Below are 27955 nucleotides of genomic sequence, written 5' to 3' on the forward strand. Positions count from 1 at the left end.
CAGTCTCACTGCTGCTCTGGCCGGGACAACCTTGGTGGTGTCTCCTCTGCAGCTCTGCTTCTGGCACAAGAAAGGCAGCCAGCTCTCTCATCCACCCGGCCAGCTTTCTCTCTCGACTACTGTCAGTGAGGAGCACTGCTACTTCCAACTTCCAGTGAGAAAAGGAAGTCAGGGAAGTGTGAAGCAGCAGAATTTAGAAAGGGAAAAAATACTTCCTACTTCATCCCCACTACTTGGTCCTTTCCCCAAATCTGTTCTTCATTTCTCTCTCTTTTTCAGGTCTCCATCATTCCCAACTAGACTATAAGCCACTTGCAGGCAGGCCTGGATCTTATTCCCCATTGTCTGTCAGTCCCAGAAGACAGTTGCTACTCAGTAAGTATTTGATAAATGAATAAAAATGGGTACTAATTTTCTCACATTCTCTCTTCTTTGCTTTCAATCTTTTTTTAATGAAAATAGATATCTGTTCAGGCCTTTCTACTTTTACTATTGTCAAATATTGCCTAATTTATAAATCTTGCATTGACTTTCCTTCTCTGCAGGGCAAAAGAAGGAAAGAAAAATTACCCATTGATTTTGTAGAACTTCTTAATCAAATCTTGTCTCTTTGCAAAATCTCATTCTCAGTAAAGATGCTTATGAAAATCCCTCAGAAAAATATCACATGCGTAATAAAACACAACTTTTTAAATGGATTTTAGTCTGCCCTTCCTCACCACACTTCTTGTTCTGTCATTACTGAAATATTCCTGGGAAGTTTCCTCACCACAAATAATGCCCATGAGAAGCAGCGTGATAAGAGTCATTCACGTCCCAAGAATGTGGGTGTGTTGCCAAACTCTTCAAAACTGGCTGGGTGACCTGATGATGTCTTATGCAAATGCCATTTTAAAGGAAGAAGCCCTTTCTTGGAGGTCTCATGCCTGGGTGTATGCATTTATGAAAGAGTCCTGTGCAGCAGTACAAAGAGTTGAATGCTACTTCTTGCGGGTTCTGCATGATTCTCAGGCTCGGTTATCTTTTTTTTTTTTTTTTAAGAGTACTGCCAGTTATATATTTGAGAGCCCCTTTGAAGAGGCCTCTGCCTTACAGCATAGGGTTGATTACTTACAAGTGTTCACTCCAATTCCCTTCCTCCTCAAGGCTCCACAATCAGAAGCTACAGCCATGGGAAGCTTTGAATATTTCTCCTTTCATGTCCGTCCCCCACACCCCACCTCTTGAACCTGTCCACTGGATAATGGTTAAGTGTTTCCACCAGTGTTATAAGGTAAATCCTGATTTATAAAATTGAATTAGCTGATGAATAACTGATTTTTTAAAAACGCAACATTCAGTTCAAGATTTCTGGAATTTGTGACATCAGCTAGGATTAAAGCTGAGTCTCTAAAAGGTAAATGAAGCCAAATAAAAAAATGAAAAACTGGAATCCAAGGGTATTCTGAATCCAAAAAATATGTACATATGCTAAAGGTGATATTTTAAATCACTTTTGAGATCACATAAATCATTCCCCAAAATGGTACTGGAACAATAGCATGCAGACTTGTGGGAAAAGGAAGCTGTAATATTAATAATTAAGTACCATGGACTCTGACATAAAATGCTTAGGGTCAAATTCCTACTTTGGTACTTAAAAACCATATGGCCAATGACAAGTGATTTAACCCCTCTAGGTTTCAATGTCCTTTTCTGTAGAAGGAGAAGAATAAAATAACCTACCTTATAGCATTGGCATGAGGATTAAATGGGCTTATGAGAACCTACATACAGCAAACCCAGTTAATGTTAATTTTATCATTAAGTCTATTGCCTCACTTCCTTCAGCAAAATAAATTCCAGATGAACAAAGATATCAATGCAAGGAATAAAAACATTAAAAGTACTAGATTAAATCATAGGTAAATAGTTTTATAATCTGTTAGGCATGATATAAAACTCATAAGCAAAAAAGATAAGGATGTAGGGGGAGGGTGAAGAATGATAAAGATAGCTATACTGATTCATAAACATTGAAACATTTTAGTGCTTTAAATGAAAACAATAGTTTCAATATGTATCACAAAGAGCTATCCCTCATATACAAAGAGTTCTTAGAAATAAGTAAAAACAGGCATACAACTCTGTAGAAAAACATGAATACATAATTCATGAAAAGAGGGAAATACAAATATCACCCTTCCCTACAAAAAACTTGGCAAGATCACTAAGAATTAAAGACAATTGTGTGTGTGTGTATGTCTGTGTATGTCTATGTAGTATCCAATTGGTAACGTTTAAAAAGGTCTTAATAACTCACATTGGTAAGAGTTTACAGAAATAAGCATTGTGACTCACTAATGATCAAAGCATACAACCTTACAGAGGTCCATTTGACCACATCTACTAAAATTCTATGTGTATTTCTCTTGATCCAGAAATCATTCTGTAATTCTATTGCTGAAATTTTGCCCTACAGATGATAGACAGAGTATTGCACATGTTGTACGCAAATGTGTTTAAAGACTGTTATAGCACTGTGTACATGAGGGAAAAAATAAAAATCCAAAAGCCTTTCAAAAAGAACAGAAAAATAATTATGGTGCATTTCTACAAAGGAACAACATGCAACTGTTAAAAAGAATGAACTAGATCCATGCACTGACATGGAAAAATATTCTAAAATATTGAGTGAATGTATTAGTTTGTTTTCACACTGCTGATAAAGACATACCAGAGACTGGGTGATTTACAAAAGAAAGAGGTTTAATGGACTCACAGTTCCACGTGGTTGGGGAGGCCTCACAGTCATGGTGGAAGGAGAAAGGCACATTTCACATGGTGGCAGACAAGAGAAGAATGAGAGCCAAGTGAAAGTGGTTTCCCCTTATAAAACCATCAGATCTCGTGAGACTTATTCTCTACCACGAGAACAGTATGGGGGAAACTGCCCCCATGATTCCGTTATCTCGTACTGGGTTCCTCCCACAACATGAGGGAATTATGGGAGCTACAGTTCAAGATGAGATTTGGGTGGGGACACAGCCAAACCACATCAGTGAATAAGTCAGTTTCAAAACAGTATATACATAAGAACATCTCTGAAAGAGAACTGTGGCAGTGTGCAGCTGTGCCCCTCAGTGCTCCCTTCAAGAGAGCGTAGATGACTGACAGCCTTCAGACACTGCCCCTTCAGATCTGTGGAAGATTCACACACCCCAGGCTGCTCCCACCCAATGGCTGCAGCTGGAAGCAACTCCTTCCCACCTTCCTTCCTCCCCATCTCCTTCCACAGGCATCACACCTGCACTGGGTTTGAAGGCTCTGTGCCTACAGTTACTCCCTTTCCCCTTACAAGTCCTTCCCCCAGTAAATCTCTTGCACATGTGTTTCTGGCTTGCTCTCTTCTACTTGAGGGATCCAAACCAGCCCCAAAGACACACCCACTTACTAAGTTATAAATTTAGAGCTGAGATGGAGGGAGGGAGGTGGGCAGAATAAGAGAAATTATAGATAACTCACTTTAAGTTATACAGTTCTGCAACATAAAGCATTCCTTAAAACGTGTGTGTGTGCGTGTTTTAAACATATTAAGCTCAGTCTTGTGCAAGTGGCAATTTCCTTATTTCCACACTTGAAACCATATATCCCAACATGATTAAACTAGTTGACAGTGTTTGTGTTTCCAGTCCAACCCATGGTATTGAACAGACTTGAAAAAGGTTGGCAGTTTTTACCTACTGGATCAGCCTGGGAGGATGCCGTGTTTTTCTGTACAGAAAATGTAACCTCTTAGGTTCTGAGAGAGTGTAGATACTTTAATGATCTATTTCCAAATGCAAAAAGTAACCAGTGTCCTGAGTAGAAAAATCATACTACCATCCCCTGCTGACAGACAGACACACTGAAGTATATATATGAAGTAAATTTGCTCAAAATCCCCCATTAGGGAGATTGAAAGTAGAAAGAGGTGACCAAGAAATACCATGGTGTATGAAAAATTTACTCACAAGAAAGCGTAACTTCTGTTGATGCACATCTTCTCAAAAGCTGGCATTACACATGAACAATGAAACCTCAATCACTCTTTTCTGAGAATTATTTTGTCTTACATTTTTCCAAGTGTTCTTTATGTCTTACATTTTTCTATTTGCAGAAGCCACTTACAATTGTGCTTTTCTTTAGTTGACATTAAATGTCATATTCAGGCTGCATATATTTTATATGACTGTCTTCATCTTAAGTCAACAGTTTAAAATAATCCAGATAGTTAATTGCCTCAATGACTCTAGATCTAAGAACAGAGCTAGGTATTCTATTTAGCGATCTTACCAACCCTCTTTCTTTTAACAAAAATAAAGGAAGAGAGGGAGAGAAGAAGGAAGAAAGGAAAACAACTATAATTTAGTTCTTTAGCATGTAATTTTAAAAGAAATCAATTTAAAAATGCTGTCAATCATATTCATTACAAATAGGAAGTACTATCACTAGCAGCATAAATTTAAATAGTTGTACAAGACTGTACACCCAAATGTGGACAAAGGACCAGCAGTATTGACATCACCTGGTAGCTTGTCAGAAATGCAAAATCTTAGGCCAGACCTTAGACCTCTTGAATCTGCATTTAAATAATATCCTCAGGTGATTCATATGCACATTCAAGTTTGAGAAACACTACTATATTTAAAATATATGATATATTTTTGTCTCTTAGGATACTACCAATAAATAAAGGAAATATTTACTGGTTCCTGTTACCAGTAGGGCACTCTGCAAAACCATGAGTAGGATATAAATATGAAAAAGATCCCAGCTAGCATGTATTAGATACTAACTCTCTACAAGGTGCTTTGCTAAGTGACTTACATGCATTTATTAATTGAATCCTCACAACAGCGCTAAGAAAAGGATTATATTATTATTCCCATTCACAGAGGAGGAAATTAAGGATAAGAAAGTTGAAAAGTAATTTATCCAAACTGACCCAGTTAATCTGATGTGTAGCCAATATTTGAAATCAGATAAGTCATTAACCAAAGTTCACATGACACAGCTTCCTTAAAGCTTGGAGCTCATACCAAAGTGGACATTAAAGCATTAAAAATTGCTAACAATTATAAACTCAATAAAATCTTAATTAAAAATAGGATTTTATTAAACTTGACAGGATATTGGTAAAGAGAAAATGTATGTGATTTATAAAAAAGTTGTTTTAAAAAGCACAAATATATACCACAAGATTTTCAAAAACACTATAAAGCTACAGTAGTTAACTCAGAGTAATATTGGTATAGGAAAAAACAAACAAACAAAAAAAAGATCAATGAAACAGAATAGAATCCTGACACAGACCCTTTTACAAACAGGAATTTACTTAATGATAAAAACAAAATTTCAAATGAGCTGGAAAAAAGATGAATTATTAAATAAATGCTATTGGATCAGCTGTCTAAAACTTTACAAAAATATGAAGTTACATCGTTACCTTCCACTTCGTATCTATCAAGTGGAAAAAGGGGCAAACCCTTTGACACAAGAATACCTCTCCTCAGATTCTCTTCCACAGAAATACTCACACTTGAGCAGGAAGATGAATGTGTGATCTGCTCTGAAGCAACGTTGCTAATGCTGAATGTCCATCAATACAGGAAAGGATGGATAAATTACATTCTATTTCTACTTTAGGATAACATGTAGCTGGCCGGGCGCAGTGGCTCACACCTGTAATCCCAGCACTTTGGGAGGCCAAGGCAGGTGGACTGCTTGAACCCAGGAGTTCAAGACCAGTCTGGGCATCATGGAGAGACCCAATCTTTACAAAAAATACAAAAAAAAAAAAAAGTCAGGTGTGGTGGCATGTGCCTGTAGTTCCAGCTTCTCAGGAGGCTGAGGTGGGAGGATCACTTGAGCCCAGAAGGTCGAGGCTGCAGTGAGCCATGATCATGACACTGCACTTCTGCCTGTGTGACAGAGTGAGACCATCTCACACACACACAAAAAGAACAACACGTAGCCATTAACAAAAGAGGTATCTAGAGACAATGGAAAGATCTCTAAGACTTGGAAAGTGAAAAAGCAAGCTGTACAATAAGTATAGTAAGATCATTTGCATATTTAAAACATATGTATATGTATGTATTATGTAAAACTATAGAAAAGAAAAACAAGCCTTAGAATGGTATTATCAAACTTAACCTTCCCTCTTCTGAGTGGGAGTAGGGAGGATGGTGACGGCACGTCTACATTTCACTTCACTTCTATATTGAGTGAGAATGAGTTGTTATTATTTGTATTATTTTTAAAACACAAAAATAGAATACAACGTGGAGTGCACAAATGCAGAGCGACCAGTAGAACTAAAATGAGGAGGGAAGGAAGGCTATGAAGCCACCAACACAGCTGTTGGAAAAGAAATTCTCCCTTCATGTAGCTACAAAGAAGCCTGCTTGGAGGAGGGGGTTTCTCCAGCAAGGCCATGATATTCTATTTGTTTCGGTTTGGGTTTTTTTTCCCCCATTTTACACATTTTTTAAGCAATCAAGAAGGATTTCCTCCCCCAGCGAAAGGAGGGCCAAGGCTCACAGTTCCTGTAAGTGAGCAAGACCACACTCACTAAGATTCTCTTCTATTGCAGCCAATGAATGCCCCAGTCCTTTCCCACAAGGAAAATACACACCTTCTTCTTGTTAAATACAGTACCACTGATTCCTCTTTGAAAACCGTAACAGTTCTCCTGATTCGGTTTTGTCCTCAGGTCAAAAGGGTTACAAAAACATGAGAGATCCAGGAATACCTCTGCATGTGTTCCTGCTCTGTTCAGGTTAAAGAAAAGGGTAGAGGGGGAAAGACCCAGTGTTTATGTGTTCTCCCCAATGCGGCTCGGGTCCCTGCGGAAGAAACACCCAAGACCAGCCTTTTTCTCTCAAACCCACCTTTGATACAAAAGGCTTAGCCACACCTGCTGGGACAAACGGGAACTGGGACCAAGATATAAGTCACAAGGAGGCAATTTACAGCAGAGAACTAGCTCTTCCCACAATAAAATGTGAGGTGGTGAGCTTCCTGCCACTGGAGGCACTGAACAAATGCTACGGGGAAAACAAACTGAGTATTTCCTGAAGATTCTGAATAGAAGGCTGTGTTTGGAGTTTGATGCTTTGAAAGCTCAAGAAATGATTCTCAGACACAGCGGAGTTTGGGAACATCAAGGGCTCTGAGTGCATTTTAAAGCAGCCCAGGAGACAGACAAAGCAAGACCATAATGAAACACCCCACCCAGTCTTAGAGTTTGAGCTACAGCACGGTGATCATGAGCAGACTCCAAACCCAAATCCTGATACTGTCACCTGCTAGCTGTGTAACCCTAGACAAGTTGCAAAACCTCTTTGGGCCTCAGTTTCCTCAATAAAATAAAATAAAATTCTAGTACCCGCCTCACGCGTGAAGCTTAAATGAGCTAGCGTATGTCAAGTGCTTAGAATAGGGGCTGGTTCACAGTAAGTATGAACCATTATTATTTGCAGACAAGGAAACTAAGAGGTGATAAGTAGTTTGACCCATGTTCCAAAGTCAGTTTTAATCTTGGGAATAAAACCTAAAAATTTCTTTCTCCTCCATCAGAATTCCTTCTAGCTCAAACTAAGTATCCTACATTCAATTCTATCTTCTCTGCCTTCATAGACCCTCCCTTTTACTTCTCTTGAATATCTTGTTCCCAAAGTGTTTTCAAGGCAGGTCTGTTACCAAGCCACTCCATCAGCAGCACCTAGCACTGTGCCTCCCGCAGCAAGGCAGGCAGGATGGATGGACGGATGCAGGCATGCATGGGTTGGTGGATGAAGGGCAGATGAAGAACTATCGAGAAAGGAATCGCGGTGTCAGGGGTAAAGCCCTGGCCTGCGAGAGCCGGGCTCGGACTTCAGTGCCCTCTCAGCTAGCTATATGGCCTTGGACAAGTTACTGAACCCCTCCGTGCCTAGGTTTCCAGAATGTAGAGGGCCACTTCCACTCACGTGGCTGGAGAAGAAGATAAGCGCCCCGGACGGACACTATTGCAGAGTCGCCCGGGGATTCCTCTCTCCACCTGTGCTTGAGCTCCTCCCGCGTCTACACTAGGGACCAGGTGGGAGAGATACACGGATTCCCAGAAAAATGGCTCTCTCAGGTGGGAGTCAAGGGTTACGAGAGGAGAGGTAGGGGAAGCAATGAACTCCCCCACACGATGTGTTGGGAGAGAGGCAAGAGGGATTCAAGTGGGAATTTTCCACTCAACAAACATTCCACCATCATTTGAGAAAAAGGCGCCGGGATGGTGAATTTCAAACAGGCTGAGAAATGGGCGACTCGGCACTGTGCGGCCTGTAAGGAATGAATCGTTTAGTTTTTACCCACCAGGTAGGCAGGCCGGGGGCGAGGACCCTCCGAGCGCCGTCCGAGCGCAGGTGGTAGCCCAGCCAAGGCAAACGCTGGGCAGAGGCGGCACCGAGGAGGGGAACTGGCGGCTGCACTCCCGGTCGCGTCCAGCCGGGAAGGGCTGCGAAGTTGTCGGATTCTTTCCCACGCAGCACCGGGCTCTCCCGTCGGAAAAGCCACCGAGGGCGGCGCAGCGGCAGGGCGCGAGCAGAGCGGGGACGGGCGGGTCGGGGGTACTCACGCCGCAGGCGAAGGGCTCCACGAGCCGGGCCGAGTCCTCGGCGGCGCGTGGGGCGCGGGTGCGGGCGCCGGGGCGGACGTGCAGAGGCGGCCCGGGCCGGGGCTATGAATCAGCTGCGGGGCAAGCGCGGAGAGGCGGGAGTTACTGGAAAACCGCGGGGGAGGGCAGAGGGGTGAGGTCTTTTGCAATTTCCCGTCTTGCTGCGCACTCTTGGCACTCCTGGGACCCACAGGAATTCCCTCCCTTCAGTCCCGGGGGGAGGCGGCCGCGATCCTGCGGGAGGCGCAGCCTCACAACCCGGACTTTGCGGGCGGGCGGGCACTAGTGAGAAGAGGAAGTGGGAGAGGCCTGGGAAGGAAACTTGGAAACCGAAAACTCGGCGGCCAAGGCTCCGTGCCCCGCGCGCAGCGCTGCTTCTGCCCCGACCAAGGACGCCCGGGCCAGCCGGCGGAACCAGAGGGAAGCCGAGTGACCCATGAGGCCTGGGGCTGTGTATCCCACAGGGGCACTTGTCATCCCAACCCAGAGGCCAAACCCGTGAGATCCCCGTCCGAAAATCTTCAGGCAAGAGAAGTCCTTTAACTAAATTTTGGCCGTGTTTCCATTTGGCGTCCAGAGCAATGAAAACGTGTTCGAACCGAATCAAAGGGTCCCCGTTTTTCCCCTACTCGCGTTCTATCCAGAAACGCCCTGTCCGACAAAGTTTCTTCGGTGCAACAGTCCCGAAACCTTTATTTCCCAATGCTACGACATGCGACACATGGTTTACTTTTCCTCTTAAAAATGCCATCCAATCTTCAACCTTTTTTTTTTTTTTTTTTTTTTTTTTTTTTTTGAGACGGAATCTCACTCTGTCACCCAGGCTGGAGTGCAGTGGCGCGATCTCGGCTCACTGTAAGCTCCGCCTCCCGGGTTCACACCATTCTCCTGCCTCAGCCTCCCTAGTAGCTGGGACTACAGACGACCGCCACCACGCCTGGCTAATTTTTCTATGTTTAGTAGAGACGGGGTTTCACCGTGTTAGCCAGGATGGTCTCGATCTCCTGACCTCGTGATCCGCCCGCCACGGCCTCCCAAAGTGCTGGGATTACAAGCGTCAGCCACTGCGCCCGGCCAAAAATGCCATCCAATCTTTACCGTGTCTGGGCCTTTGAAAGGTGCATTTCACCTCTCTTAGAGGATAACAGGAGCCTTCCGAGGCAGCCTCGGACGGGGAGCTCCCATAGCCTCGCCTGTCTGGATGCCTGACAGATCAGCAGGCAAGGGGCCTTGCTCCAGATCAGCTGAGCCTAGTTTGGTTTGAGTTTGGGGACCCTGGAAAGTATCACAAAAGCAAGGTTGTAGGAGGGGGGTGGGGGAGGGAACCAAGAGTGATCAATAAGTATCGACCATAAACATATCTTAGAATCCTATATTGAATTGACTGGATGACTCAAAATAATGACAGAATTATTTTAAAATGTTACTTTTATGTTTGTTCACATATCTGGCTCCTCCCCAATGTCATCCCAAGGAAAGCTGAGAGTCCTTTTGTTTTTTTATTTTTCCTAAAACAAAGGCCTAAAGGCCCTAATACACTTAATACCTAATGGGGCCACAAAGACCATGATGCATAGTAAATATTTGATGATAATAAAATGTATTTTTGTCTCAATAAATGTATGGTCCTTTGCCACACCTCTCATTACTTGAAGAGTTTTAAAGAGTCCATTAGTTTAGCCATCTGCATGGTTATGGAAACTGCCAAGCCCAAGAGTTGGAAAGTCTTTATGATTTTATATTTTACTGAGAAAAAAAAATTATTCTTTATAGAAACAGTTGAAAGGGATCTCTCTTCTAGCAAATGAGACGTCAAATAAAAATATTCAGCCCAGTATGAATTTCTAAAAAGTGAGGCTTATTTTGGGCTCCTATTGCAATTGAAGGAGACTGAAGTGTAAAAATTTGGTGCCCACATATAATTTATCTGTTTTTACACCATTCTAATTTCTTAAATTTATACTTTATTCTAGAATCTAGATGCAGTAGCACCATATAAATTTGCGATCATGCCCTTAACAGTGGGTGCACTGGGTCCATAAAGTCAGATCCACCCAAAACCTCCAAATATCAGTTTATTTGGAAATAATGTTTTTGCAGCTTTAATCAAGTTAACCTGAGGTCATATAAGATTAATCCAGTGTCTGCTGTACTTCTGAAAAGGGGGGAATTTGGACACAGGCACCCAGAAAGAACACTGTGTGACCACTGAGACAGATCCTGCTTATGCTGACTCAAGCCAAGGAATGGCAAGGTTGCCGACCACCACCAGAAGCTAGGAGAGAGGAATGGAACAGGCTCCCTTTGAACCCCTAAGAAGAAGCTAGCCCTGCCAACATCTTAATTTCAGACTTCTGGCCTCCAGATTGAGAATACATTTCTGTTGTTTTAAGCCACCAAGTTTGTGGTAATGTGTTATGGCAGCCTTAGGAAACTGATACATAGGTTATGTTCCATAAGTTAGTTTTAAACAGTTATCCTGAAAATAGCTAACAGGAAAAAGATGAAAAATACCAATGGCTTATTAAGCTAAGAGCTAAAATATCCATCCTTGCTTAGTTTTGATAGGATTGTGTGGCCAAGGCACATATTATTCTGCTTCGTTAAACACTCTTTTTATTTTTTTATTTGTGTGTGTGTGTTTTTATTTTTATTTATTTATTTATTTAGAGACGGAGTCTTGCTCTGTCACACAGGCTGGAGTGCAGTGGCACGATCTCAGCTCACTGCATGCTCCGCCTCCTGGGTTCACGCCCTTCTGCCTCAGCCTCTCGAGTAGCTGGAACTACAGGCGCCGGCCACCACGCCCGGCTAATTTTTTTGTATTTTTAGTAGAGACTGGGTTTCACCGTGTTAGCCAGGATGGTCTCAATCTCCTGACCTCGTGATCCTCCTGCCTTGGCCTCCCAAAGTGCTGGGATTACAGGCGTGAGCCGCCGCGCCCGGCCCATTAAACACTCTTTCTTGACATTCTCTCTTCCTTTTGATTTCAGTAGCAATACTCTCTCCATTCTTCCTTCATTTCCCTGACTTCCTCCTCCCTCATATTTTTGGACTTCTCGTTCTCCACTTGCCCCCTACATGTTGGTGTTTCCCAGGGCCCCAGGGCCCCCTGAATAATCATATTCACATCCAGGATTTCAATGACTACTTGTGCCTTGATGGCTCTCAGCTCTTCCTTTCCATTGCAATGATTTCATCTGCACTCCAGACCGTACTTCGAAATTAGTATGCCCAAATTCAAACTTCAGTTGTGCTCACTTGATTTTATTATACTAAGTGAATGGTCCAGCCTTTAACCTTCACTAAGTTAATGGGCCAGCCTTCATTTAGTGTCCTCTGGACACTGAAGTTAAAACCCTGGGAATGATTCTCGATCCATCTTCTTTCATCTTCCATCTTCCATCAGAAAGTCTCATATGTATAACTATTATGGAGGAGGGATTAGTGGAATGTATTGCCAACCTATCTAACTTCTCAGAGGAAAAATAGTTCTATAACTGTCAGGAAGATTATATTTGTCTATATCTCTATATCTTTGTTTACATACATCTATGAAATCAGCTATGTAAATTGTGAAATATAATTATGATTCTATTTATTCCACTACTGTAAATAGCTATAATTACAAGATGGCAGCATTTTGTTACCAACTGATGGAATTTGAAGGTATCGGGGATTTTGTGAAGAAAGTGGCTTCATCACCTAAGCAGTGGATAATGGTTTACAATTACCCTCATCGACAAGTTCTGTAGAATTCTGTTTTGTTGGCATATTATCACATTTGACTCTTTTTAAATGAGACAGGGTCTGTGTCACCCAGGCTGGAATGCAGTGGTGCAGTCTCAGCTCGCTGCAACCTCCGCCTCCTGGGCTCAAGCAATCCTCCCACCTCAGTCCTCTAAGCAGCTGGGACTACAGGCACGCGCCACCATGCTTGGCTAATTTTTGTATGTTTTATAGAGACAGGGTTTTGCCATGTTGTCCAGGCTGGTCTCGAACTCCTAGGTTCAAGTGATTTACCCACCTCAGACTCCCAAATTTCTGGGATTATAGATGTGAGCCACAGTGCCCAGCTGACATTGACATCTTAAAGATTCACTTTTAGGCCTTAACGCGTGCCTCTGTGATTATTATTGGTGGTGATATTGGCCTTATTTCTAAAAAAAAGTTATTGGAAATTAAAATTATTTCGTGGAAATAATTATTTTGTGGAAAGCCAAACAGGTCTTCCAAAAAAAAAATTAATCTGAAATTTATCATAAAGCTTGATTAATTAAAGGACATCTGTTACTGAACTGAACTGGGTCCATTTGCCCACTGTGCAATGGAAAGCCAAACACCAAAACACTCGGTTTTCGTAGCATGAAAAATGTATTGCAAGGCTACCAAGCAAGGAGACGGGTCTGGCTCAAATCTGTGTCCCCACCTGGCACTTGGGTCAGGTTTTATAGTCAGAGGGTAACAAGGCATGACCTGATTGCATCTTGCAATAAGGTGAGGCTGGGAGGCACCATCTGACTGGATCCTGCCATGAGGTGACACCAGGGTGCAATCTCATTGGATCCTGGATCCTGCCATGTGGTGTCCACTTCTTAATTTAGTGATCCAAGCATTTAGGTTCTGCCCATGGTTGCATTCTTAGTTCATCTGAGCCTCCTCAAGTTACATGACCTTCAACCTGGGGGTCCATGGCAACTAAAACACAACTCACAGCTTCGCTATATAAATGGGGAACCATAAAGTTGAACCAGCTAATTAACACAGGAACAGAAAACCAAACACCGCATATTCTTATTAGTGGGAGCTAAACATTGAATACACATGGACACAAAGATGGAACAATAGACACCAAAGCCTACTGGAGGGAGGAGGGTGAGGATTGAAAAACTACCTATCAGGTGCTATGCTTATTACCTAGGTAATGAAATAATCTGTACACCAATCCCCTCCTCGACACACAATTTACCCACATAACAAACCTGCACATGTACCCCCTGAACCTAAAATAAAAATTGGAAAAACAAAAAAGTTGAACCAGACTGGTCTGGTGCAGTTACACATCTAACACTTCTAAATATCCAAAAAAGTGACACTGCAATGACAAAGCAAGATGTTGAGCGTAAGAAGACTACATGGGACTTTCTCATTTTATCATTTTAGGAATTCCCTATAATTACTTAATGATGAATTGCTTTTCTTTCAAAATCTCTTAATTTAAGTGATGAATAATATTATCCACAATAATTCTACAGGAATTCCTTGATTAAACTAGATATTATCTGAAAATTGATTGATTGATTGATGGATTTTGCACATTCCACCCTCTTCCAGATGTTGTAATTGTGCTCACACCTTCTTCCAGAAGTCATCAGAAACCAGACAATGAGGAGAACCTCCCTGGATCTTTTACTTTTTTTCCCTCAGGGACTTTAGGGAAAATATTGAATATTGATAGCTGCTTTTATTCTCTTGGCCTGTGGTTATGGCACTTACTAAATTTGAGTGCAGTTGTTAATGCTAAAGGTTAGAACATTAATACAGTGAGAGAGAAATACTTTGGAGAGAATTAGATGGGAACTTTCTGGGTATTTGAAAACTATTGGCTTAAGGTTGATCCGAAATAAGTCTATAGTAGTGTTTATATTTAAACTGAATCTGTTACAGAAAACATATAGTTGAGACTGTTTTTTAGAAGTTGACTGACAATCTCTGCATTTTAATTTGATAGAGAGTGTTTAGTAGACTTATATTTAAGGCAGTTATTGATATGCTTGTGTTTTGCCTACCATTTTACTATAGGTTTTCTGTTTTGTTCTCTCTGGTTTTGTTTTTTTATTCCTCCTTTTCTTCTTTTTTTTCTGGACTATATAAATACTTTTTATCTTTTTATATTTCCATTTTAATTTTTTTAGAGTTGGGGTCTCACTCCATTGCCCAGGCTGGTCTCAAACTCCTGACCTTAAGCGATCCTTCCGCCTCAGCCTCCCAAGTAGCTGATATTACAAGCATGAGCCACCATATCTGGCTTTGAACGCTTTTTAAATTTCATTTTTATTTGCCTTTGTCTTTTTCTTATTTCTCTTTGCATGATGTCTTAATGTTTTCTCTATGGATTACAGTGTACAATCTTAAATTTCACTGTGTACTTGAAATAGTATTGTACCTTTTCACTTAATAGGTCCATTTAACCACACACCCCATCCTTTACACTATAGTTGTAAACTGTATTACATCTACAGACAAGATAAAACCCACAATATAATATGTATTTTAAAGAAATTAAGAGGAAAACTACTCTTTTATATTTATACACATATTTACCTTTAATGTTCTTAAATCCTTCCCAAAGATCTAAGCTTCTCTCTGGTAGCATTTCTGTAAGCCTAACAAACTTACTTTAGTATCTTTTTTATTGAAAGTCTATTGGAGATACATAGTATTAGTCTTATTTTATTTGAAAATATCTTTGTTTCACTTCATCCTCAAGGAATATTTTTGTTGGATAGAATTCTATTTTCTTTCAACTATTTAAAGATACTGTTCTGCATTTTACTGCCTTTCATTGCTTCTGATGAGAAGTCAGCCATTATTTGATTCTTCTTTCCTCTGTCAATATAATGTGTCATTTTTTTCTCTGGTTTAAATATTTTCTCATTATCTTTGATTGTCAATAGTTTATCAACTATGTGCTTAGAAGTTTTAAAATTATTATTTACCCTGCCTGGCATTTGCTAAGCTTCTTGAATTTATAAATTTATGTCTTTTACCAAATTGGAGAATTTTTCAGCCTGTATATCTTTTTAGTACCTTTTCTGCACCATTATCTTTCTTATCTTTTTGAAATTCCGATTACAAGTATGTCAGACCCCTTAATATAGTCCTAAATGCCCATGAGCCTCTGTTGTTTTTCAACTTTTTTTCTGTGCTCTTCAGATTCAATAATTTCTATTGAACTATCTTTAAGCTTACAAATTCCTTTTGTGTTATATTCGTTGGGCTATTATATCCATCTAGTAAATTTTGTGTCATATATATGGTATATTTCAGTTCTAGAATTTCAATCTGTTCTTTTAAAATATATTGTCTATTTCTACACTTGTTGTCCCTATTCTTTTTATTATTATGAACATATTTTCCTTTGCTTCATTGAGCATAGTTATTATAGTTGCTGCTTTTAAAACATTGCTTCATTATTCCAATATTTACATCATCTTTTAGTCAATCTCCACTGATTTTTTTCTTTTATAAGAATGGATTACATTTTCCTGGTTTTTTTATTTACCTATTTTTGGATTGTCAAATAATTTTGGAGTGCAACCTGTGCATTATAAATATTATGTGATGAAGATTCTGTTCTATTCCTCCAATGACACTGATTATCTTTTAAAATGGCAAGCAGTGTGGTTAAACTCGAACTGCAAACCTGATATTGCTTACAGTAAGTAGAAGCTCAAATCTGAATTCACTTTTTAATGTTAACCAGGCTGCTTTGAGTTTGCCTTGCACAAGCATGGTTCAGAGATTATCCCATAATTGGTATTTATTTTAAATACAGAATTTGGGCTTCTTCCTCTCTTGCTCCCTCCTTTATGTTTTCCCGCCTCACTTTCCAAATAATGTTGTTGCTGTGAACCCTGACCCCTGGTTCTTCAAACTAGAAATATTGCATATTTTCTAACAGAGTTTTAGCTACCTCACATTGCACAGACATGCACTAGTCTTGGGCTGAGGGTCATAAAATTTGGGAAAGTTGCTCCATGCCCTCTGCCAAGTGTTGACTTTCCTCCACAATCTGCCTGGTGTTGGTCACTCTCCACTGCCGATAATTGTTTTCAATTTTTAACAATATTTTTCTAGTGTTTTATATTGTTATATGTTGGGGAGGGGCAGTCAATTAAACAGAGCTACTCAGCAATGGCTGAAAGTAGCACTCCCTGCAATTGTAGTTATGTCTGCTAAGTGGCTGGGTTATTGGGAGGAGCTAGTATGAACTGTTTCCTTTGCTAAATTAGATTTCTCTCCAGTAGAACATTCTTTTGGATGCAACCCAGTTTTTCAGAAGATTGAAATACATTTGCATAGACCTAAATCTGGAAATTGAGTAAAAACCTTCTGAAATCAGGTACGGTTAATCTATTATGGCTGAACATCACTTTAGAATGAAGGCTTAAATAAATATTAATACCACTATAATACAAAGGAAAGAATTTTAATCAAAAAAGGAGAATAGTTAAATGCATTCTTGGATTTCCTCTGAACTTTGTTCAAATGCTAAACACAAAATTCATTTGAGTGAGTTACAGTAAGCTATACCTTTATGTTTGTTATCTTATTTGTGCTTAACTTACCTCCATGTACACTAAAACAAAAACTTCCTAAAGGCACTCACTTTTATACTCAATCTTATCAGCTACTTAAATGTAGCTCCTTTTGTCCAATTATAATGCAATGGCAATTATTTTATCCATTATAAAACTGTGGCCTATGATGCTTAGTCACTTTGGAATAATGGTCAGATAGTTTTCATACTCCCACAGGAAGTATATGGGGAACAGGCTAGGGAAACATGTTTATTCAAATTTAATACGAAGCAACCAAGCTAAGAGAGAAAATGATGGCACACCCAAGAAAGAAAGAAATGTTATTATATAAATTTTCTTAGCTCTCAAACCACAAGTAATCATAAGAACTTATCTTCCTATCATAAGATCATGGAACATGATGCCTAAACATAAAATTGTAAATGTTTTGAAAAAGAAGACAGGCTGGGCATGGTGGCTCACCCCTGTAATCCCAGCACTTTGGGAGGCCGAGGCGGGCAGATCACCTGAGGTTAGGAGTTCAAGACCAGCCTGGCCAATATGGTGAAACCCTGTCTCTACTAAAAATACAATAATTAGCAGGCGTACTTGTGCATGCCTGTAGTCCCAGCTACTCCGGGAGTTGAGGCAGGAGAATCGCTGGAACCCAGGAGCTGGAGGTTGCAGTGAGCCGAGATGGTGCCACTGCACTCCAGCCTGGGCAACAGAGCAAGACTCCATCTCAAAAAAAAAGAAGATGACAATAGGCAATTTCTTCTGAAAATCTTCCCTGTTTTTAAAAAGAATAAAAAAGTTAAAGAATATTCTGCTTGACTGGATATTTAGGCTTACAAACATCCATACTTGCAAAATTATATACACACACACAAACACACGAATGCTCATTAGAAGAATATTGTAGTAACAAAGAACTACAATCTAAAAATCTGCCAATAGAAGACTGAAAACTATGATTCATTCTTTCAAAAGAAGGAAGATTATACATGTGTGCACCTATGGAAATATGTCCATCATGCACAACTCAGTGAAAAAGCAGAAGTCAGAAATGTGTATATAGTATATCCATTTCATCTATTTAAGGAGTAGATACATAAGAATGTTCTGGATAGGATTACAAGAAATTGGTAACAGGTTATTCTTGTGGAGAAGGTCTTTATAAAGATGAAGGATGAGGAGTAAGAGAAGCTTGTGCTTTTCATTTCAGAGCTGTCTGTGCAGATTGGCTTTTTATCACTGGTATTTTTACTTCTTAAAAATAATGATTTTTGGCCGGGCGCGGTGGCTCACGCCTGTAATCCCAGCACTTTGGGAGGCCGAGGCGGGCGGATCACGAGGTCAGGAGATCGAGACCATCCTGGCTAACACGGTGAAACCCCGTCTCTACTAAAAATACAAAAAATTAGCCGGGCGTGGTAGCGGGCGCCTGTAGTCCCAGCTACTCGGGAGGCTGAGGCAGGAGAATGGCGTGAACCCGGGAGGCGGAGCTTGCAGTGGGCCGAGATCGCGCCACTGCACTCCAGCCTGGGCGACAGAGCGAGACTCCGTCTCAAAAAAAAAAAAAAAAAAAAAATGATTTTTGAAATCAAAGAATGCCTTGCTGGAAAAGAAGCATCACTTGTTATTTTTTGAATGTTATATTCAATTTATAATCAATAAATATTTATAAAATGCTTATATACAAGGTATTGCACTAGGTTCTTTGGATAATCCATAAAACAACTTGTGCCTTGGTCCCTGTCCTCAAGAAGTTTACTGTCCACTTGTGGACTATGACAATCAACGCTATTTGTGATAAGCACCGATTGAGAAGCACAGGCAATAGTCTTTCAGGAGTTCAGAGGAGTGATGACTTTTGACTGTTAAGGAGGAGGGGTTTAAGAGCTACGAGAAAGAAAAAGTACAAGCCTAGGACAGATAATAGAGATAACAACAGAATTATAGGAAATGAGCAAGAGGGTGTGTCTGAAAGGGGATCTTCCTCCTGACAAAGGGGGCTGATTTTTCTCATGGGAACAGCAAGATTGTTTGCAAGCATACTTTGTTGGTGAAGGCATCCTTTTACCAACTATTTCATTAGCACTATCCAGCTCTGCATGTCTCCAGGGACAGTGCTGGCTTGATTAAGCTCTGAATGGGTTTCTGAGTTGCAGGGAAACTGGAAGGAGGAGAGACCCATTTTCTAAGTATAACCTTGTCAGAGCTGAAAGGAAGGTAGTACTTCCCAGTTTAAAGAGAGGAAGAAACTAAATTGCTTGCTGGAACCAAAGAAGACCCAGAGATGTCTGACTGACTGTTAGGCAGTGAGGCAGACATTCCAGGCTGGAAGAAAGATCTGAACAAAGAAAAACAGACTTTATTGAAAAGGCAATTCCCAGGCCTGCTGAATGGAAAGAGAGATGTCTATTGGAAGGAAGTAAAACATTCTTCATAAAGAAGGTTTGGAGCCAGATATAAAGAAAGATATTGAATGTCATATAATAATTTTTGCACTGAAATAGGCAAAGGATAAAAGTTTGACAGTTCATAAAGGATGCATTTTTTAAAAGAAAAAGAGGATAGAAAAGGGTAAAATATGTCTTAAGATATATTTTAAAAAACAAAAAACAGGCCAGGCACGGTGGCTAACACCTGTAATCCTAGCACTTTGGGAAGCCGAGGCGGGAGAATCACGAGGTCAGGAGTTCGAGACGAGCCTGGCCAACATGGTGAAACTCCATTTCTACTAAAAATACAAAAATTAGCTGGGTGTGGTGGCACATGCCTGTAATCCCAGCTACTTGGGAGGCTGAGGCAGGAGGACCACTTGAACCTGAGAGGCGGAGATTGCAGTGAGCCGAGATTGCGCCATTGCACTCTGGCCTGGGCAACAAGACTGAAACTCCGTCTCAGGAAAAAAAAAAAAAAATTAGTTTCCTCTAGGAAAGTCCCTGGGTGCCTAAGGGTCAGAGACGAGAGGCTTAAGTCTCCCTTTTTCTGTCTTTTGAATTTTTACTTATATAAATATATTATTTAAAAATTAAAATTAATAAAATGATGATTAACAGAGAGAGACTAAATTAAAGTGTTGTATGTATGAGCTGAGATTAACAAATGGGCTTCATGTAAGCTAGGCAGACCTTCGGTGCCAAATAGCCTGAGTTTAGATGTAGGCTGTGCAGCCATTGTCTGAGAATGCTGGCTCCTAGCACCTGACAACAGTTTTAGAAATTAGATTCGTAGAGCTGAAGAAGAGATGCCTCAACTCATACAGTGCTGGGTTGGGGCACAGACCCTCCCATGGGGAAGAGGTAACCCTTGTTCCAGGTCAGCCCATCACCAGATGGCAACTTCAGGGTCGTTCAGCAGACAATTCAGCTTGTCTCTCTCCACACACTCTCTCTCTCTCTCTTTTTTTTTTTTCCTTTTTTTGAGACAGAGTCTAACATTGTTGCCCAGGCTGAGGTGGAGTTGTGCGATCTGGACTCACTGCAACCTTGACCCCCCAGGCCCAAACAATCCCCCCACCTCAGCCCCCAGAGTAGCTGGCACTACAGGCATGTGCCACCATGCCCAGCTAATTTTTGTATTTTTTGTAGGGACAGGGTTTTGCCATGTTGCCCAGGCTGGTCTTGAACTTGTGGGCCCAAGCAATCCTCCCGCCTCAGCCTCCCAAAGTGTTAGGATTACAGGCATGAGCCACTGCACCTGGCCCACACTCTTTTAATATTTGTTTGTTTAAAGAGCAGCATTCTGGGCTGGGCGTGGTGGCTCACACCTGTAATCCCAGCACTTTGGGAGGCCAAGGTGGGTGGATCACCTGAGGTCAGGAGTTCAAGACCAGCCTGACCAACACAGTGAAACCCTGTCTCTACTAAAAATACAAAAAAATTAGCTGGGCGTGGTGGTGCATGCCTGTAATACCAACTACTCTGGAGGCTGAGGCTCAAGAATCACTTGAACAGGGGAGGTGGAGGTTGCAGTGAGCCAAGATCACACCATTGCACTCTAGCCTGGGCAACAAGAGTGAAACGCCACCTAAAAAAAAAAAAAAAAAAAAAAAAAGAATAGCTTTCTGTATAAAACTACAAAATTATACAAAAACAGAAGAAAATAGTAACTATCCACTTACTTCAAATAGGAAAAAATAACCCAAATATTTCTCATTTATGACAGCAACATAATTAGAAATAACCAAAATATTGCTATTTACTTACAATAATGTAAAGTTGGAAGCCACTTGTAGGTCTTCCATTAGGTCGGTTTACTTAAGGCATCATTTCGCTAAGTGCAGTAACTCACAGAGGCTTGTTTCTCACTCAGATCATACAGTCTGATGCCGATTAGATGGTCTTTTCGCTGCCAAGTGGTAACTCAGGAATCTAGGCTGCTTCCGTATTACAGCCATGTCAACTAGAACCTCCAAAGCCACTGCAGCATCAGACAAGAGAGCTGGAGGGAAACATGAGTTTTTTAGCCCCGGGCCAGTCATTTTCACCCACACTCTATCAGCTGGAATCCAGTCACATGGCCCCAGCAGAACTGCAAGTGAGGTGGGGAAATGCGAGCACCCCATGTGCACAAGGAGAGGCAGCAGCGGACAGAATGAGCAAGCACACTGGGCACAGGAGGAACTTCGTTAATAAATTATGATATATCTTTATAGTGGAATATCATTTAGCCTTTAAAAATCAGATTTTGAAGAGTATTTAATGACAGGAAAATGCCAATGATAAGTGAAAAGAATGTAGACTCAGGATTCTAATTTGGGAAAAAAACCATACATGTATATATGTACTTAAAATATAGACTAAGAGGAAATAGAAAATATGTTATTTGTGGTTATCTCTAAATAGTAGGGTTATAAGTTACTTTATTTTTTACAGCTTCAAAGACATTGCTAAGTTTTCTTAATTGATCACATATTTTTTCGAAAAGAACTATGGATAACTTGAAAGCCAAGGCTTTTTTTTTTAAGTGAAAAAGAAATTCTCAGACCATCGAAAGTATAAGTTGTTACAGATACGAATCTGAAGTTATGCTAGTAAGCTTTTTTATCAGCAGAGGGCAGCTCTTTAGTGCTTATTTTCCCTGGTGGCATAGATGTTAGCCACATTCCCTGTTTTACACATTCGCTGTGGTCAGAATCACATATCAGATTTATTCCCTGGGAAGGAGAAGCCAAGGCTGAAACATATCTGTCAGTTGCAACACTTATTGAACAGTATACATTTTGCTGAAGAAAGCAACTAAGCAAACCAGATCTGCCCCTTCAGAAGGTCTTAGAAAGCAGACAGAACTAACAATCTACAGGCTCAATCATAAAACTGTGGACACACTGAACTATCACACACCACGGAAACACTGACTTCACCAGAAAGCGACTACATTTTGTTTGGAAGGGAATGAGGACTAGGCCAAGGCGGTTTGATATTCCGGTAGGAAAGGGCTAGACAGAAACCATATTTCATTTGTACAGTGAGACTTTGTGGATTAAAAACTATCATTTTTAATGTCCATCCAAGGCAAAGAATATTAACAGGACATAAACAGACTAAATATGGACGGCTAATTAAAATAAGAAAATGTGCTCAATATGTATTTTTAATCTATCATGTTGAAAATTTTACAAGATTGGTCATGTCCCAGTGTTGATGAGGTACGTGGATCAACAGTTAATTCTCAAATGCTGTTGGTGGGAGTATAAATTAGCCTTTGTACTACCAACATTTTAAATGTGTGACTACTTTGATGGACAATTGCCCATCAATTGCTCCTTTACCTCAAGGTAACTCACTCAGGAGAGATAATGTAGGTGATGTGAGCAAGGCCTGTGCTGTCCTGCTGTTCAGCTCCCTAACCTAAGCCTACTCTCAACCCCTCAACCAGCCTAGAAAAGGTCCAAAGCAGGAGAGAGAGAGAGAGAGAGAGAGAGAGAGAGAGAGAGGAGAGAGAGAAGGAGAGAGGAGAGAGACAGAGAGACGGAGAGAGAGAGACAGAGAGACAGAGAGAGAGACAGAGAGGAGAGAGAGAGGAGAGAGAGAGGAGAGAGAGAGAGAGAGGAGAGAGAGGAGAGAGAGAAGGAGAGAGGAGAGAGAGAGAGACGAGACAGAGAGAGGAGAGAGAGAGGAGAGAGAGAAGGAGAGAGGAGAGAGAGAGATAGAGAGAGAGGAGAGAGAGAGATAGAGAGAGAGGAGAGAGAGAGAGGAGAGAGAGAGAGGAGAGAGGGGAAAGAGAGAGAGAGAGAGAGAGAGAGAGAGAGAGCGCCCCCCTATAGAGCCCTCTAGTGGCTGCTTTTTAGAGAACTGGCCACTTGAGGAATTTGCTTCACGTCTTCCCACCACGGTGCAAAAGGCAAGACTGACATCAGAGGACTTTGATGCTTGGCTACCTGATCCCACCACCACCACCTGAGACTGGCCAGGCACAGCCCTCTGGCTGGACTTTGCCTAAAATGAGCTCTGGGCATTCCCAGAGTGGTACAACTGAAAATTCCTTCCCTGCTAGTTAAAGAAAAAATTGTTCATGGATAATTAATAAAGCCTGGAAAGAAAGACTTTATTCGGACCATCCCATAGGTATAGGGACCACAGCAATGGGATTGCAACTCCAAATACAGCATGGGCAAGTAGAAATGTATAGCCAAGGAGCAGGGTGGTGGTCAGTGGATGGAAAAGTGCTACGGGAAACCTGAGGAGTAAGGGGGATTCTGTGTAAGGCAACCTCACAAGACTCTTGCTGAAGACAGGCCAGGGTGATAAGACATCACCTGCGAGATGGTGAACGACAAAGAACCTGATCAGATATTGAGGGTGGGTGGGGTAGGCGGTGGTCTTGCTAAACTGACTTAACAGGGTTCTTGCTAAAACTAGATTTTACAAGGAAATACACATATGAGCCTACAAGAGGGTTAAGGACTCTGATTAAACTTTGGCAAAGCGAAGGATTTTTGTCACGGTGTGCCAGTGCATAGAGAAAAGGAATCTGGCAAAATCCCCAAAGATGTTATCTTATGTGGAATCCCCTGGAAGCACAGGGACACACTGGTAAGGCAATTCCCTGGAGCAACTTAGGTTTCCAATTGCTTCCTTGAAAATATGCAAACTAACTTTTTTAATGACCTTGAGTTATACAAGGTTGAGCAAGTAAGGAAAACATTATATAGGTAGGAAAGAATGGGGGGTGGGATAGGGACACAAAGGAACATTTAGGTTTGTAAAGTGCTTATTGCGTGCCAGGGATCAGGGCTGCTGCCTATACTGGTGTAATGTGCTGGCCCACCCACAAGCTCTAAGGCACCTCTGCACACATTAGAGAAAAGTAGGTGCAGGGTTTAGCAGAAAGACAGAGATTTCGTGTGAAGCCAAACATGCCCTATTCTTGGGTATATGCAGCTGCATGTCGAGACACACAACTTGGCAAGGAAAGGGGACTTGAATGTGGTTCCTGCTCACCTCCGCCCTGTTGGCCAAGGACCTTGGTGGAGTGCACCAACCCCCAGCTATATCAGCAACCTCCAGTTTTGCCAATGCCAAAGGCCCCCAACCAAGAAAAATAGTGAGAGCTAAAATCTAGCCCTTGCTCTGCTGGCCCTGAGCCCTGTGTCAATCTGGGGGGTCACCCTTGTGTAATAAGCACAAAGTTACCTTTGTGCCAGTGGCCCTGTCTGTATGTTGTGTCATCCTCTAATTCCCCTGTGAGGTAGTCAGAGTGGATTTACTGTGAAGCTAATGACACAGACTTTTCCATAGACCCAGAGAGAGGCTCAAGGATTGGTTTACATGGTCATGTTTTGTCCTAACATTTGCAAAAGCAGAATAATTTAACTGTATAATTATAATAATGTAAACTTGCATAACAATTTCACCTAAAAATATTGCCATAGCAACTTTTGAAGACAAGTACAATTATTACCCCATTTTATAACGGAGACACAGAAAAGCTCAGTAGCATTGCTGTCGAGTGGTAGGTAGAGCTTGAATTTGTTGCAAGCTGGCTGACTCCAAGGCCAAAAGATCATGGGGAATATGTATATTGTTTCCAAGAAGACAAAGTTTCCAAGAGCATCCTACAAGGTGCTGTTCATTCTTGCCCCAAATTCTCCAGATGTCATGAGATATAGAAGAGAAACATCTTTCGATGTTGTTCTAGTCAGAGGAGACTTCTAATAGGCAGAGAACAAGTTATGGAAGCTGTTCCTGAAAGATGCAGTTGTCATTGTGGAACCAGTCTTGGATATTGTGTGGCAGCTGGACCACAGAGCCATTGTTATAAAGGAGAGCAATATGCCTTGTGACCCTTGTATTACTTAGGGTATAGTCTTTGAGGGAGAAACAACTTTTCCTCTGTCCTCTTAGGTTCAGTATCTGGGGGCCTGTGAATTAAACTAACAAAAGATAGATTAATGAGAGAAAAAGCGTGCAATTTTTGCTAATATTTATTTGCACAAGAGTTCACAGAAAAGAAGTGAAACTCAAAGAAGTAGTTAGACTTCTAGTTTACATATAATTTTAATAAAGGAAAGTTTGAACTTCAAGGGATGATAAATCCTGGGGAAGTAACTAGGAAATATATGGGGGAAACTAACAGAAGATAAAGGTTCTTTTCCTAAGGTCTGTTATGCAGATTTATCTTGGTGCCAACTCTCCATCTCTGGTGATGTAAGTTGCTCTCCTTTTCCTGATACAGGAGATAGACACCGTAACAAAGGGAAATTCATGCCTAACTTCTAGGCAGATAAAGGGAGGGTGGAGAACTCTTCTACATCTGTTGATTTTCAGTTGCCTTCGGGTCAAAATAAACCTTACTTTAAAGTGGCATATTTTGGGGTAGCATATCCTGGTCCCCTTCAAGTAAAAAAAAAACAAAAAACAACAACAACAACAACACTGTGGCTTACCTAAAATCTATATTTATCTCCCTCCCATTTAACAGTCCAGAATAAGTGGCCTGAGTAGGTAGGACAGCTTCATCATGCTCAATATATGGCTCCCAAGATTTCTTCAGCCAGCCATCACCTAAGGCACAAGTAAGAGTCCCTTTGGTTCAGACAGAATCACATGGTCACATCTAGCTGCTTAAGAAGACAAGAAATTAGTCTCTAGCTGGGCTCGTGTAAAACTTGGGGATTCTTTTACAAAAAAAAAATAGAAGGGAAGATGGATATTGGGAGATTATTGGCAGTATCTACCAAAGTCATGAAGCCAAGAATGGTTTGACTTAGGGAACTCTGGGGGTTGAGGACTGTGAGTATGATGTAAAATTAATGTGAATTTTAGGACAAAGAAGATGAATAAGAGAGACAGCTTTCCCTGGGGGTAATGGGATACAGGTTGCACGAGGCAAGAAGAAAAGTGGAGCACAGAGACAGCCACTTCAGGGAACTTTCCTGTGCTGTGGGTGAGGATAATTCCACAACAAGAAGATACAAAGAAAATCTGAGAGTCACTTCTGTTCACTCACAAGATGATTTGCGAGACCCAAGAAGAAGACCTGTTAGCTTAGAGAACAGGGAGAGGATTTTTTTTTTTTTAATGACACAAAGGAGAAAGATTGAAACTTTTCTAGTCTATCCACGGCAGAGTTTATCAATCCTTTACTGAGGAACGATTCACTATCACACAAGGTCTCATGGATGGTAACCACATCCTTCCTCTTCCTTCCTCAACCAACCTCTGTAAAGAGTATTCTAGGACTCATTGTCTCTACCTTCTCATCTTTCTACCAATGAAGCAGCTCCTGTTTTGGTGTTGAGGGACATTGTTATTGCCCAATTCAGCAGTACTTTACATTCTTACGTGGTGTTTCTCTGCGTCACCCATTTTAAATAATTAACCATTTCGTTCTTCCTCATATTATTTCTTGTCATGATTTCTATGACATCAGTTTCTCCTAATTCTCTCCAGCTTCATCTTCTCATTCTCCTCCCTAAACTGCTTGTCTACTTACATGGTGGTTTGTTAGAAAGAGTAGATTGGCTCACTCAAGTTGATCTTAACCTCCTCCTGAGTTTCAGGGGCTGGAAAGCTAAAAAGCTACATATCCTAAACTCCTTTGCTTCTTGAGTTCCAGACATATTTTAGATTCTGCCAATCAGATGGACTCATATAGTATGGAGTCCTGAAAAGAGGCGGGTGGATGCAAGGAAGCTATTTTGGGGAAGAATCTGATAAAGGCATTTATTAGATTTTCAATAAAATCCATGTCTTAGTCCATTTTGGCTGCCTAAACAACAAATGTTTATTTCTTACAGTTCTGGAGGCTGAGGAGTCTGAGATCAAGCTATCAGTAGATTTGGTGTCTGGTGAACGCCTACATCCTGGTTCATAGATGGCCATCTATGGCCATCATGTTATGTCTTCACATGCAGGAGGGATGGAGGGAGCTCTCTCTCTAATAAGGGCACTAATCCCATCCAGGAGAGTTCCTCTCTCATGACTTAATTGCCTCTCGAAGACCCCACCCCCTAATCCTATCATCTTGGGGGCTAGGATTTCAACAGATGCATTTGATGGGGGGAACACAAACATTTACTCCACCACAGTCTATAAACCACAAGCCATAAACAGTCTATAAGCCATAAACAGGGTGAGTCACTGCTTTATGCCTTCTTTCTAGGAAATGCATCTGCTCTCACGTTTCCATTTCCTGTGTGCGCAGATGATTTCTATGTTAGTCAGCTATTAATGCAAAAATGCTGCATAACAAACCACCTATCTTAGTCTGTTCTGTGCTGCCATAACAGAATTACTGGAGACTAGGTAATTTATAAAAAACCAGAAATTTATTTTTCACAGTTCTGGAGGCTGGGATATCCAAGATCAAGTCACCTTCAGGTTTGGTCTCTGGTTTCAAGATGATGCCTTCCTATGTCCTCACAGGACTGAAGAGCAGAAGAGAGAGACAGCCCATTCCCACAAGCTCTTTTCATGGTGGCATTAATCCGTTCATGAGGGTGGAGCTCTCATGACCTAAACAGCTC

At 41.2% G+C, this 27955-nt stretch overlaps 1 protein-coding gene across 2 annotated transcripts in view; it reads right to left on the reverse strand.

The window, feature by feature from the left end:
• OSMR (oncostatin M receptor) overlaps positions 1-10138 on the reverse strand; it is an 89309-nt gene extending 79171 nt beyond the window's left edge. For both annotated transcript variants that reach the window (XM_034960149.3, XM_024928756.4), the window contains exon 1: positions 8374-10138. The gene's annotated coding sequence lies outside the window, so the exon portion shown is untranslated. The remainder of the gene's footprint in view (positions 1-8373) is intronic.
• Positions 10139-27955: the final 17817 nt, after the last annotated feature.

The sequence above is a fragment of the Pan paniscus genome, chromosome 4 (assembly GCF_029289425.2).
Source record: "Pan paniscus chromosome 4, NHGRI_mPanPan1-v2.0_pri, whole genome shotgun sequence".
NCBI lineage: Eukaryota > Metazoa > Chordata > Mammalia > Primates > Hominidae > Pan > Pan paniscus.